Source organism: Heterodontus francisci, chromosome 38 (assembly GCF_036365525.1).
Source record: "Heterodontus francisci isolate sHetFra1 chromosome 38, sHetFra1.hap1, whole genome shotgun sequence".
Classification (NCBI taxonomy): domain Eukaryota; kingdom Metazoa; phylum Chordata; class Chondrichthyes; order Heterodontiformes; family Heterodontidae; genus Heterodontus; species Heterodontus francisci.
The window spans coordinates 9,037,886-9,052,775 of NC_090408.1; positions in this window are offsets into that span (position 1 = coordinate 9,037,886).

The window sequence follows — 14,890 nt, forward strand, 5'->3', positions numbered from 1 at the left end:
GTATTTCCAGCATTTTCTGTTTTTATTCCAGATTTCCAACATCTGCAGTAATTTGCTTTTGGAAGGAAAATGATTTCTGACCAGTGGGAATGTCCCATTTCAAGGACGGAGAGGTCTATGTCTTTGGAATGTCCCAAAGCACTTTATAGTCAGTGGATTATCATTGAAGCCTCACCACATTTTTTTATTCCATCGGGGGAGGTGGGTATCGCTGGCTAGGCCAGCATTTATTACCCATCCTAATTATCCTTAAGAAGGTGGTGATGAGCTGCCTTCTTGAACTGCTGGAGTCCTTGGGGTGTAGGTTAGGGAGGGAGATCCAGGAGTTTGACCCAGCTACAGTGAAGGAACGGCGATATAGTTCCAAGTCAGGGTGGTGTGTGACTTGGAGGGGAACTTACAGGTGGTGGTGTTCCCAAGCATTTGCTGCCCTTATCCGTCTAGGTGGTAGAGGTCGTGGGTTTGGAAGATGCTGTCTAAGGAGCCTTGGTGCATTGCTGCAGTGCATCTTGTAGATGGTACACACTGCTGCCACTGTGTATCAGTGGTGGAGGGAGTGAATGTTGAAGGTAGTGGATGGGCTGTCAATCAAGCGGGCTACTTTGTCCTGGATGGTTGCGAAAATCTTGAGTGTTGTTGGAACTGTACCCATCCAGGCAAGTGGAGAGTATTCCATCACACTCCTGACCTGTGTCTTGCAGATGGTGGACATGCATTGGGGAGAGAAGATGTGAGTTACTCGCTGCAGAATTCTCAGCGAGAATCCTGTAGTCACAGCATTTATGTGGCTCGTCCAGTTCAGTTTCTGGTCAATGGTGGCCCACAGGATATTGATAGTAGGGGATTCAACAATGGTAATGCCACTGTTATGTAGGTAAACAGGAATCCTGAATGACTCGGACTGTTCATGCCAATGTGCTTTGTTGAATGATAATATTCTTTAATACACTGACTGGAGATCTGAATTTATATTTTTTGAAGAAATTATAAAAAGAACAGGTAAAAAAAGATGACTTTGCTAGCAGCTTAGGATGGCCACCTAATTAGCAACACTGTATCCTACACTGCAAGGCTTGTGAGGAGGGAGACAAAATGTCTGCTCATTCCCCAGCAAGAATCAAGACCTGGGAAGTTTAAGGGAACTACCTGTTCTTTTTAGAAAGAAAGGAAACACTGCTACCATGTCTGAATCACTGGGTGACTGTCATGTGACAAGCCCCTCCTCAGCTCTGGTTTTGAGCTTGTGTTTCTCTGCAGCTGAAGGAGAAGTGTCTGGACTCTGGCACGTGTAGACCGAAGTGGGGGGGGCCCTCTCTCTCTCTCTCACTCTCCATTTCAGTTTACAAGCTTCAAACTCTGCCTGTTGCCTGACAACCTTTGCATACTCCAGCTATAATCATAAACCCCTTTTGAAGAAATCATCCGCATCGCTGTGTCCAAGAGTCCCACCAAACCAGTCATCTACCTCTTCAAACTAAAAGCCTTAGGACCACCGAATTCAACTAGAAGCCAGCCGAATCACCAAATGCCACAGACTGTCTACCCTTTTTTTCTATGGACTCTAACTCAACCAATCTACCTTTCCCCAGTCTATTTGTGTGTGTGTAAACCTCTGGTGTGTGTGTGACTGTGAAAGTTGACGCGTAGTTTATTATTTTCATTAGTTCAGTTTAGGTACAATAAAGTTAACCTCTCTCTTTGTTAAATTCAAGAAAGCCTGTCTGATTGGTTCTTGTTATGATCAAAGTAAGTAAGTAATCAAACACCTACTGAATTGCCCAGTACATCCACTTTAAGAAAAAATTAAACCTGTTGTGGTTAAACAAGGAGAGGGAAAAGAGGGAAGCCCTTCAACCCCTCCTCACTTGACCATAACAGAAGTTTGCGGGCTCATGCCTGGGATCAAACCCGAAGACAAATGGGAAATTGGAAGTGGGAAAACAAATTGATTCCTAGCAATAATTTAAAAACCTCTTTACAGGTTTTCTTGCGGTTTTCAGTGCTAGAGTACTCAAATATCCACATTCGAAGGCAGTACCTTCCTAGAACAGAGTGAAGTAATTTGGGCCAAGTTAAAAGCCCTATCTGTTGAACAGTTGAGGAATGTAGCTGGGCAGTTAGAGATTACTATCTGTCCAAAAGCTAGGAAGACTGAAATGCTAAAACCTGTGGCCAACTATTTTAAAATTGACAATGAAGAACCAGAAACAGGCATAGAATCTGAAACAGACAAAGTAACATTAGCTAATGTTAATGTTAATGTTAATGCACAGTGGCGCAGTGGTTAGCACCGCAGCCTCACAGCTCCAGGGACCCGGGTTCGATTCCGGGTACTGCCTGTGTGGAGTTTGCAAGTTCTCCCTGTGTCTGCGTGGGTTTTCTCCGGGTGCTCCGGTTTCCTCCCACAAGCCAAAAGACTTGCAGGTTGATAGGTTAATTGGCCATGATAAATTGTCACTAGTATAGGTAGGTGGTAGGGAAATATAGGGACAGGTGGGGATGTTTGGTTGGAATATGGGATTAGTGTAGGATTAGTATAAATGGGCGGTTGATGTTCGGCACAGACTCGGTGGGCCGAAGGGCCTGTTTCAGTGCTGTATCTCTAATCTAATCTAATCTAATCTAATCTAATGGACAACTAGAACAGAGGAGACTAGAATTAGAATTCCAGAAGGAGAAAGAGCAGAGAGAATTCCAGGAAAGGGAAAAAGAAAAAGCTTTCCAAAGTGAGTTAAGGCTGCTCGAACTGAATAGGGGAAGACCCAATGTACCCAGTGAAGGCACCATTAGTGAGGGGACTACCCCTAGCTCAGGACTGGTTGCTGAGCTCTTAAAGTTCTCTCAGTTGATATCAAAGTACAATGATGGGTGTGGTAGTATTTTTCATCTCTTTTGAAAAGCTTGCAAAACAGTGGCTGGCAGAGAGCTGAACACTGTTACTGCAAGCAAACTAAATGGAAAAGTCCATGAGGTTTATTCACTGTTGCCTGATAAGAGTTCATCAGATTATGAGATGACTAAAAATGCTATCCTGAGTGCAAACAAGTTAGTATCGGAGGCGTACTGCCAAAAATTCTGAACCCTGCGAAAGCAGCCTGAACAAACTTACCTCGAGTTTGAAAATCTTAAGCAGCTTGCTTTTGACCAGTGGATACAGACACTTAAGACAGAGTCAACCTATGAAAACCTCAGAGAGGTGATCCTCCTTGAAGAGTTCAATAACTCTTTTCCCCTTTCCATAAGAAACCACGTGGAGAAACAAAATGTTCCAAGAGCCAGGCGGCAGCAATCCTGCCTGATGATTATATACTTATTCACAAGCCTTTGCCCCAAGGGAAACCCTTCCCTCGTCACCTCCATGAACCTTAAAAGGATAGAAGGTGGGAAGGTGATAGGAGGATGAACAGCCATGGGCAAGAAGGGAGAGCTGGAAACATGGGGGGATCCTCCTCAGGCCAAAAAGGAAGGTGCTGAGAATAGGAGTGAAGCCCGAAAGCCTGTATGTTACCATGGTAACAAGGCAGGTCACCTTCGAGCTGACTGCTGGAAGTTACGGGGAAAACCCATAGGATCAGTCAGGGTACAGAGACCAGTGCAGGAAAAGTGACCTTGATGGAAAACACAGCGGACCAGGCTGTGGCTTTAACTGTGGCAGTAAAACCAAGTAAACCTACTGCTGAAAGTGCGGGAAAACTTAACAAAATCCCTGAAAGTTACCAGGATTTTGTGTCCAGAGGAAAAGTGGCTCCATACCCTTTGAGTGAGGTGAGAAAGCCCATAGCCATACTTAGTACAGCAACCACCCAATCCCTTCTACTGGGAAAAGGCCTGACATTTCCCCCAGAGAGTGCATTGAATGCTAGAGCGCTAGTAAACGGTATCGGAGGAAAGTATATACCCATACCTTTATACCGGTGCACCTGGATTGTGACCTTGTTTCGGGACTGGTAACCATGGGGATTGTCCCTAGTTTACCTGTGGATAGGGTCGACCTGCTCCGGGGTAATGATCTGGTGCAGGCAAAGGTGGTAGCTTCCCCAGTGGTTTTAGAGACTGAAAGAGGTCAGGGAGACAGAGCAGTTGCAAGAAAAGGTCCCTGGCATTTTTCCTGATTTTGTGGTGACCCGGTCCATAGCCAAACACGTTCCTTCAGAGGAGGCTGAACTGGCACTGCAGACAGATAACCCTACTATTAGGTTATCCAAAACCTTCAAAAGATGATTTAAACTGGTCTTCCTTGATCGAGGCACAGCAAGCCGACCCAGGGTTAAAAAAGTTAGCACAGACTGCCCCAAACTGAAGCTGAAGCAGAGGGAGTTCCAGAGTGCTACTATTTAAAGAATGAGGTGCTGATCAGGAAGTGGAAACCTCCTCACATACCTGCAGACAAAGAGTGGACAGTGGTTCACCAGGTTGTGGTGCCACTGAAGTACCAGAAGGAAATATTGAGAGTTGCCCACGAGATTCCAATGGCTGGACATGTCAGTATCTGAAAAACCCAAGCCCACATCATTCAGCATTTTCACTGGCCACAACTCCACAAGGATGTGGTGGAGTTCTGTAAGACTTGCCACACGTGCCAAGTTTTGGGGAAACCTCAACCTGCAATCAAAACTGCACCCCTAATTCCCATACTGGCTTTTGGGGAACCATTCAGCAGAGTGCTGGTAGATTGTGTGGGGCCCCTGCCAAAAACAAAAGGGGGCTACCAGTATCTTCTCACCATTATGGATGTGGCTACCCAATTTCCAGAGGCTATCCCTCTAAGATCTCTATCTGCCAAGGTAGTGGTGGAGGGGCTAACCGAATTCTTCAACCAATATGGGCTGCCTGCTGAGGTCCAGTCCGATCGGGGCACAAATTCTATGTCTAGTATTTTTCAAAAGGTCATGGGTAATCTTGGCATAATCCAGCTAAAGTCCTCAGCCTTTCACCCACAGGCACAAGGGGCTTTGAAGTGGTACCACCATACCTAGCCTGTGCAGTGGCTTAGGAACACCTAATACCCTCTCAGACAATGATGAAAAGGCAGGCGGATAAACATTCAAGGGCGAGAACATTTCAGCCCAGAGACCATGTGTTAGTGTTATTAACAATACAGGGAGAACCATTGAAAGCTTGGTTCAGTGGCCCCTACAGAGCAGTAAAGAGAATTAGCAAGGTGAATTATATAATTGACACCCTAGATCAGAGGAAAAATCAAAGGCTGTGCCACATCAATATGTTAAAATGATATTACAGCCAGAAAGGGGACAAACAAGCACAAGTCTGTCAGGCAGTCAGGAAAGAGGAGGACGCAAGAGACAGTGAGGATGAGTTAGAGGGAGGCCGGGAGGATTCCCACATTAAACCCCCTACCGTCCAGTTAGCTAACACTGTAATGTTAGGGAAATTAGACACAGTACTCTTCTTATTTAAACGAAGAACAGAGAGGAGACCTAACAAGGCTACTTATTGTGTTTAAAGGGATCTGCAGGGACCTACCAGAGTGCACAACCCTAACCCTACACGATGTGGATGCAGGAGAGACCCCTCCCATAAAACAAAATCCCTATCATCTAGGTCCCAGGAAACTGAGCCAAGTGTGGGAGGAAATTTAGTATATGCTGGAGCACAAGCTGATTGAGCCCAGTCAGCGCAGTTGGAGTTTCCCAGTTGTGCTGGTGCCCAAACCTGAAGGCTCAACAAGGCTTTGAATTGATTACAGAAAGATTAATGCATTGACCAGAGCTGATTCCTACCCAATTCCCCACCTGGAAGACTGTCTAGATGATGTAGGAAACGCCATCGACATAACCAAAATAGACATGTTACAAGGGTACTGGCAAGTTCCCTTAACCACCCAAGCTAAAGACATCTCGGCTTTTGTCACCCCAGAAGGCTTATTCCAGTGCCGGGTGATGCCCTTTGGATTAAGAAATGCCCCTGCCACCTTCCAAAGGCTGATGAACCTGGTAGGCCTGCCCAATTGTGTAGTGTGCCTGGATGATCTGTTAGTATACAGTGACACCTGGGGAGACCACCTAGACCAGTTAGAAGCCCTCTTCCGAAGGTTACAGTTGGCTGACCTTGTGGTTAATCTTGCAAAGAGTGAGCTTGCTAAAGCTCAAGTAACCTACCATTATGGAAGTGACAAAGTTGATTGATGAGGGAAGGGCTGTAGATGTCATATACATGGACTTCAGTAAGGCGTTTGATAAGGTTCCCCATGGTAGGTTGATGGAGAAAGTGAAGTTGCATGGGGTCCAAGGTGTACTAGCTAGATGGATAACGAACTGGCTGGGCAACAGGAGACAGAGAGTAGCAGTGGAAGGGAGTTTCTCAAAATGGAGACGTGTGACCAGTGGTGTTCCACAGGGATCCGTGCTGGGACCACTGTTGTTTGTGATATACATAAATGATTTGGAGGAAAGTATAGGTGGGCGGATTAGCAAGTTTGCAGACGACACTAAGATTGGTGGAGTAGCAGATAGTGAAGGGGACTGTCAGAGAATACAGCAGAATATAGATAGATTGGAGAGTTGGGCAGAGAAATGGCAGATGGAGTTCAATCCGGGCAAATGCGAGGTGATGCATTTTGAAAGATCCAATTCAAGAGTGAACTATACAATAAATGGAAAAGTCCTGGGGAAAATTGATGTACAGAGAGATTTGGGTGTTCAGGTCCATTGTTCCCTGAAGGTGGCAACGCAGGTCAATAGAGTGGTCAAGAAGGCATACGGCATGCTTTCCTTCATCGGACGGGGTATTGAGTATAAGAGTTGGCAGGTCATGTTACAGTTGTATAAGACTTTGGTTCGGCCACATTTGGAATACTGCGTGCAGTTCTGGTCGCCACATTACCAAAAGGATGTAGATGCTTTGGAGAGGGTGCAGAGGAGGTTCACCAGGATGTTGCCTGGTATGGAGGGCGCTAGCTATGAAGAGAGGTTGAGTAGATTAGGATTATTTTCATTAGAAAGACGGAGGTTGAGGCGGGACCTGATTGAGGTGTACAAAATCATGAGAGGTATAGACAGGGTTGATAGCAAGAAGCTTCTTCCCAGAGTGGGGGATTCAATTACTAGGGGTCACGAGTTCAAAGTGAAAGGGGAAAAGTTTAGGGGGGATATGCGTGGAAAGTTCTTTATGCAGAGGGTGGTGGGTGCCTGGAACGTGTTGCCAGCGGAGGTGGTAGACGTGGGCACGATAGCGTCTTTTAAGATGTATCTAGACAGATACATGAATGGGCAGGAAGCAAAGAGATACAGACCCTTAGAAAATAGGCGACAGGTTTAGATAGAGGATCTGGATCGGCGCAGGCTTGGAGGGCCGAAGGGCCTGTTCCTGTGCTGTAATTTTCTTTGTTCTTTGTTCTTTGTTCTACCACGGGCATATTGTGATTCAAGGGCGAGTGTTGCCCAGAAATGCAAAGGTACAGGGGCTGATAGACTTTCCTGTTTCCACAACCAAGTGAGAAATAATGCTATTTTTGGGGATGTGTGGGTTTTACCACAAGTTTGTCTCAAACTTCAGCACTATAGTTGCCCCACTGACAGACTTGTTACAGAAAAAAAACAAATGTAGTGTGGTCAGAGAGGTGAGAAGCAGCTTTAGAGAGGCTGAAAGCCATCTTAACCAATGAACATGTGCTGGCAGCCCCAAACTTTAATAAACGATTTAAAGTGGCAGTGGATGCGAGTGACCTAGGGGTAGGTTCCATCCTGCTCCAAGATGATGAGTTAGGCATTGAGAGACCAGTTGGGTATTTCTCCCAAAAATTAAACAAACATCAAATGAGATACTCTATTGTGAAGAAATAAGCACTGGGACTGATGCTGGCTCTCAAACATTTTGAGGTATTTGTCCAAAATGGATATAGAGAGACTTTTGATAATACTGACCACAATCTTTTGTAGAGAAATTCAAAACCCATAATGCAAGGCTTTTTTGTTGGAGCATGCTTCTGCAACCTTACCACCTAAAGATTGCCCATATTTCAGGGAAAAACAATGCGATAGCTGACGCTTTATCTCGGGTTTAGCTCAGCACCGAACAATCCTGGACATAAAAAAATTAAACCGGAGCATAGTTATGACAGTGAGACTGATGAGTGTGTGTGTACAGTTTCTTTTTAATTTCTGACCTCAGAATGAAATGTTCCTGTTGTCATATTTCATTTCACGCGGTGGGAAGGTGTCACACCAATGTGCTTTGTTGAATGATAATTTTCTTTAATACACTGGCTGGAGATCTGAATTTATATTTTTTGAAGAAAATTAAAAAGGAACAGATAAAAATATGACTTTGCTAGCAGCTTAGGATGGCCACCTAATTTGCAACACTGTATCCTACATTGCAAGGCTTGTGAGGAGGGAGACAAAATGTCTGCTCATTCCCCAGCAAGAACCAAGCCCTGGAAGTTTAAGAGAACTACCTGTTCTTATTAGCAAGAAGAGAAACACTGCTACCATGTTTGAAATACTGGGTGACTGTTATGTGACAAGCCTCTCCCCATCTGTGGTTTTGAGCTTGTGTTTCTCTGCAGCCGAAGGAGAAGCTTCTAGACTCTGGCACGTGCAGACCCAAGTGGGGGGTCCCTCTCTCTGTCCCTCTCTCTCCATTTCAGCTTGCAAGCTTCAAACTCTGCCTGTTGCCTGACCACCTTTGCATACTCCAGCTACAATCAGAAACCGCGTTGGAAGAAATCATTCACATCGACGTCTCCAAGAGTCCCACCGAGCCAGTCATCTGCCCCTTCAAACTAAAAGCCTCAGGGCCAACAAATTCAGCTAGAAACCAGCCGAATCACCAAACGCCACAGACTGTATACTTTTTTCTATGGATTCTAACTCAACCAATCTACCTTTCCCCAATCTGTAACCTATTTGTGTGTGTAACCTCTAGTGTGTGCGTGTGTGTGTAAGTGAAAGTTGGCGCATATTTTATTATTTTCATTAGTCCGGTTTAGGTGCAATAAAGTTAACCTCTTTGTTAAATTCAAGAAAACCTGTCTAATTGGTTCTTGTTGTGATCATAGCAAGTAAGTAATCAAACACTTACTGAATTGGCCAGTACATCCACATTAAAAAAGAATTAAACCTGTTGTGGTTAAACAAGGAGAGGGAAAAGAGGGAAGCCCTTCGACCCCTCCTCACTTGACTGTAACAACTGCATTATTAATACCTGGGTTATCAAATCTCACCAAGGGATCACCAGTAGTTTTCTCCTTAAACGCTTTACAGAATAGAGTTGTAGTGGCACAGCCACAGCACTCTTCCAGCACATTATATTTGTCTCAGAGACAGAAGATGACACCAGTAATCCACCCAGAGTTATTAACACCCGAATATAAAATAAAATCAAAAACGTTAACTCTATTTCTCTCTCTACAGATGCTGCCTGATCTGCTAAGTGTTTCCAGCACTTTCTGTTTTATTTCAGATTTCCATCATCCACAGTATTTTGCTTTTGTAATGTGATTATTAACCTATCTTCAAGGATTTTCCTGCAGCATTTATGACCAATGCTAATCACTGAAAACGGCAGCTGCAATAAAACAATATGAGAAGCATCAGTTTAAATGCTAACATAACACCATCAAGTCATACCACACAATGCCAAAGCTGGCTGGGTATTTCCCTGGAGCTTCTCCTGTTATATCTCATGGTCTAACGGAACTCCTGGGGTTTCTGGAGATTACAGCGGTGAAGTTGGTCAAGGTCTGGGGAAATTCTCAGCCTCATTAAATTCCAGATTTCTATTTCAATATTGAATATTTGGTAATGGATATGAAATCCCCCAAGAAGAGAGACCCTGAATCAAGACCAGAGCTGTGCAGAACACAGCTGACAGTAGAGGCAATTTCTTTGCTAACCCTCCTAACAAGCCTGTTCTGTGACATTAGACCTGGTTCAAGCACAAATAGCAAAACAAAACATAACACTTTTCACAATCCAGGTAGATCCCAAAGTGCTTGACAGCCAATGGAATACTGTGGAAGTCACTGTAACGATCACAAAAAACTTAATACTTAAGATTTTAGAAAGCCGAGAGGGGTGTAGAAAGTGCAGGGGTGAAATATAAAAGGAAATTAGAAAAGCAAAGAGAGGACATGAAAAATTATTGGCAGATAAATTCAAGGAAAACTCAAAGATGTTTTATCAGTACATTAAGAACAAGAGGATATCTAAGGAAAGGGTAAGGCCTATCAGTGATGTACAAGGGAACTTACACATGGATGTAGATGTAGGCAGGGTTCTTAATGAGCTTTTTGTTTCTGTTTTCACAAAGGAGAGGGATGATGCAGACCTTGTAGTAAAAGAGGGGCAGTGTGAAATATTAGATATGATAAGCATAATGAGAGAGGAAGTACTAGAGGGTCTGACATCCTTGAAAGTGGATAAATCGAAAGGGTTGGATAGATTGCATCCCAGGTTGTTAAAGGAAGCCAGGGAGGAAATAGCAGATGCGCTGTGGATCATCTTCAAATCCTCACTAGACACGGGCGAGGTGCCAGAGGATTGGAAGTCTGTGAACGTTACACCATTGTTTAAAAAGGGTGCGAGGGATAGACCAAATGATTATAGGCCGGTCAGTCTGACCTCGGTGGTGGGTAAATTATCAGAATCAATTCTGAGGGGCAGGATAAACTGCCACTTAAAAAGGCACGGATTAATCAGGGATAGTCATGGATTTGTTAAGGGAAAGTCGTGTCTTACTAACTTGATTGAGTTTTTTGATGAAGATAACAAGGAAGATTGATGAGGGTAGTGCAGTGGATGTGATCTACATGGATTTTACGAAGGCATTTGACAAGGTGTCGAATGGCAGACTTGTCAGATAAATGAAAGCCCATGGGATACAAGGGAATGTGGCAGGTTGGATCCAAAATTAGCTCAGTGACAGGAAACAAAGGGTAGTAGTCAACAGATATTTTTGCGAATGGAAAGCAGTTTCAATTGGCATTCCACAGGGCTCAGTGTTGGGTCCCTTTCTGTTTGTGGTATATATTAATGATTTGGTCTTAATGTGGGAGGCATGATTGGGAAATCTGCTGATGACACAAAGATTGGCCGTGTAGTTGATAGTGAAGAGGATAGCTGTAGACTCCAGAAAGGTATCAATGGTTTGGTTGAGTGGGTGCAAAAGTGTCAAATGGAATTCAATCCAGTGAAGTGTGAGGTAATGCATTTAGGGAGGTCAAATAAAATGAGGGAATACCCAATAAATGGGAGGATATTGAGAGGGGTAGAAGAAGTGAGAAACCTTGGAGTGCATGTTCACAGGTCCTTGAAGGTGGCAGGACAGGTAGATAGAGTGGTGAAGAAGGCATATGGAATGTTTTCCTTTATTGGAGGAGGTACAGAATGCAAAAGCAAGGATGTGATGCCGGAACTGCATAAAACGCTGGTTAGGCCACAGCTGGAGTATTGGGTACAGTTCTGGTCACCACATTACAGGAAGGACATCATTGCTCTGGAGACAGTACAGAGGAGATTTACAAGAATGTTGCCAGGCTTGAAAGTAGCAGCTATGAGGAAAGATTGGATAGGCTAGGGTTGTTTTCCTTGGAATAGAGGAGGCTGAGGGGTGACTTAATTGAGGTGTACAAAATTATGAGGGGCATAGATAGAGTAGACAGGAAGGACCTATTTCCCCTGGCGGAGAGGTCAATTACCAGGAGGCACAGATTTAAGGTGATGGGTAAAAGGATTAGAGGGGACATGAGGAAAAACCTTTTCACCCAGAGGGTGGTGGGTGTCTGGAATTCACTGCCAGGAACGGTGGTGGAGGCAGAAACCCTCAACTCATTTAAAAGGTACCTGGACATGCACCTGAAGTGCTGTAACTTGCAAGGCTACGGACTAGGTGCTGGAAGGTGGGATTAGATTGGGCGGCTAGTTTTCTCGGCGGGCGCAGACACAATGGGCTGAATGGCCTCCTTCTGTTCCATTGTTTTTCTATGGTTCTATGGTAATGTAGGAAATTTACACACAGCAAGATCCCACTACAGCAATGGGATAATGAGATGATAATCTGTTATTATGTGTTGTTTGAGGGACAAATATTATGCAGGATACGAGGGAGGACTCCCCTACCTTTCCTCAAAATAGTGCCTATTATGGCCAGGTGAGGAGGGGGTCACAGTTACCCCTCTTGCCCTTCCTCTTATTTGACTGCAACAGGGTTTATTCCTTTTTAGAAAACATTGGTTGTGCTTACCACCTCAGTGAGTGTTTTACTTTTTACCTTTAATGCAATTGTGAAAGAACCAATCGGACAGTTTTTCTTGAGTTTAAACAAGAAAGAGGTAAGTTTATTCTACTCAATAAGCTAAACCCAATCTAAAAATAATTTTTAAAAATGTTACACATTCACGCACACATTCACACGATCAGACACACACAGATAGATAACAAACTGTAAAGTAAGTTTTTTTGGTTGGATTAGAGTCCAGAATAAATAAAAGTTAAATACACAGACGGTGAGGTCGGATGATTTGGAGGTCTTCCAGATGAAGCTGTATTCTTGAAGTCTTTGGCACTTTGTGGCTGGTCCACTGGGCTCAGGGTTTTTTTGGAGGCCATCTTGTCGGTGGCTCTCCTCCTGGTCTCTGTAGCAATCTGTAGAATGGGAGGGTCCACAGTCACAGATCGTTTTCAAACTTGATGTTTTCTGGAAAGAAAGAGAGAGAGAGAAAGGGAGGCACCCAGCCTTTCTTGCTGCTGCACACTCAGTTACTGTTTGTCTCTTGTGTGTAACAAAGCTCCCACTTTTCAGAGCCCGGGGAGACGGACACACGGTTCTCTCAATCCCTTTTGTTTTTAACGAGGTCCAAACTCTAAAACCCAAAACCATTCTCAGATGGTATTGTCAGTGTTTACCCCCGGAGGGTCATCTCCACTCATGAATGCTTCAAGATGGCTTTGAATGTCCCACTAATAAGGGTGATCTGGATAATCTACTCAGTTAGCCAAAGCATTGACCTGGTTGGGCTTCTTGTTAGATTTGTGTCTCCAATTCAATGTCCTGGAATGTGAGGTATTTTAGACACAAATTGTGGTGGCCATCTTGGTTGTCATTTTTTTTAAGTTAACTGTAGGATTTTTTCCATTAAAAGTTTAATATAAGTTTCCAACTGATGAATTAATATTTCTCATTTGGCATATCGTGTTTTCTTGACTGTGACACGGGGACTAAACTGTTGCCCCAATATCCTTATGAGGATAATTTTATGAGTCTTTGGTCTGACCTTTAGCCTCAGTGGAGGAGGACACAGGCCACAGAATTAACTCTGCAATGTTAGTCTTAACTTCAATACACACTCCCTCCTAGCATGTCTAAATGCTGCATGCATAATAAAGAAATGTGCAAGATTTACACCTGATTAGAAATAGCATAGTTATTACAACCTTCACCAAGTCCCATTCACCCATCACCCCTGTGCTCGCTGACTTACCTTGGTTCCCGGGCCAGCAATGCCTTGAGCTTAAAATTCTCATTCCTGTGTGCTAATCCGTCCATGGCCTCAGCCCTCCTTATCTCTGTAAACTCCTCCAGCCCTACAACTTTCCAAGACCTCTGCACTCCACCAATTCTGGCCTCTCATGTATCCCTAATTTTATTCGCTCTAGCATTGGTGCCATGCCTTCAGCTGCCTAGCCCTACGCTCTGAAGTTCCCTCCTGAGTCTCTCTACATCTCTACCTCACTCTCATCCTTTAAGAAACTCCTTAGAACCTACTTCTTTAACCAAGCTTTTAGTGTTCTGTCTTAATATCTCTTTGAGATTCCCGCGATCCCACACCCTACGAAGCACCTCAGGACATTTAAACTACATTAAAGACACTATTATATAAATGTAAGTTGTGATTATGTACACAGTGAACTACAATGCCACTTGTTACACATTTACTCATTGCACACCAGAGAATTATTGCCCTGAGTCCACAGGAAGAGGAAACTACAAATTCTGGGCAGATGCGCGGGAAAGCCTGCAGGAGAGGCTAAGTTGGAGATGAGTTGGCAGCTGAAGATTGTTGGAGGCAGTGCAAAGCTCATCAGAACTTCTTTCATGTTCTTTCTTAAAGTATTGCTATAGCTTTACAGTCAGCAAGTGATCCTTCAAGGGGCAATGCCATTGTCTGCACAGCTAAATATGTTTCTCTCTTCATAGTGGCAGTCTTGCAGGAAGAGGCTAACACCACTGCAGGCCACCCGAGCACTTCCAGAGAAACAACTGCTGCCGGTCCCAGATGTGACATTCCCGTCACTTTCTCATCAACTCTATCTTGGCATCTTTCCTGTACGAGCATCAACACAGAGGCACCCAGTCATGAGGAATTACTTAATGAATCAGAAGGGTGGTCATTGAGTACAAGTGAGCAAGAGAAGAAGGAGGCTATTTCTAAAAGAATGGGGAGCGACGACTGCCCTTGCCTGAGGAGCCTGGGGACCCAAAACTCAGGGGCCCAATTTTCAATAAAACAATGATTAGAGGCAACAGATCTCACGTAGAGGCAGTAGATATGGTTTCATGAATATGATTTAGATGATGGCGAAGTGAGGAGAGTCCATACCTGCAGGAAGTTTGTCCTAACTGCAGGATACCCTGGAGACTGTGACAGCCCCAGGTATCTGACATTGACACAAGAATCAGGTGTTAACACCACACGCAGGTAGCACTTTGATGAAATGGAAATCTTTTCTGTTCATGAATTAAAGGGGTTTCATAGCAGGCAAAGAATGAAATAAAGAACAAATGAACATTCATGACCAGAGGATGTCCCAAAATGCTTTATAGCCAATGATATACTTTAGAACATAGCAACAGGCCATTAGCCCCTCGAGCCTGTCCTGCCAATCAATGAGAGCATGCCTGATCTGTGACCTAACTCCAAATACCCATC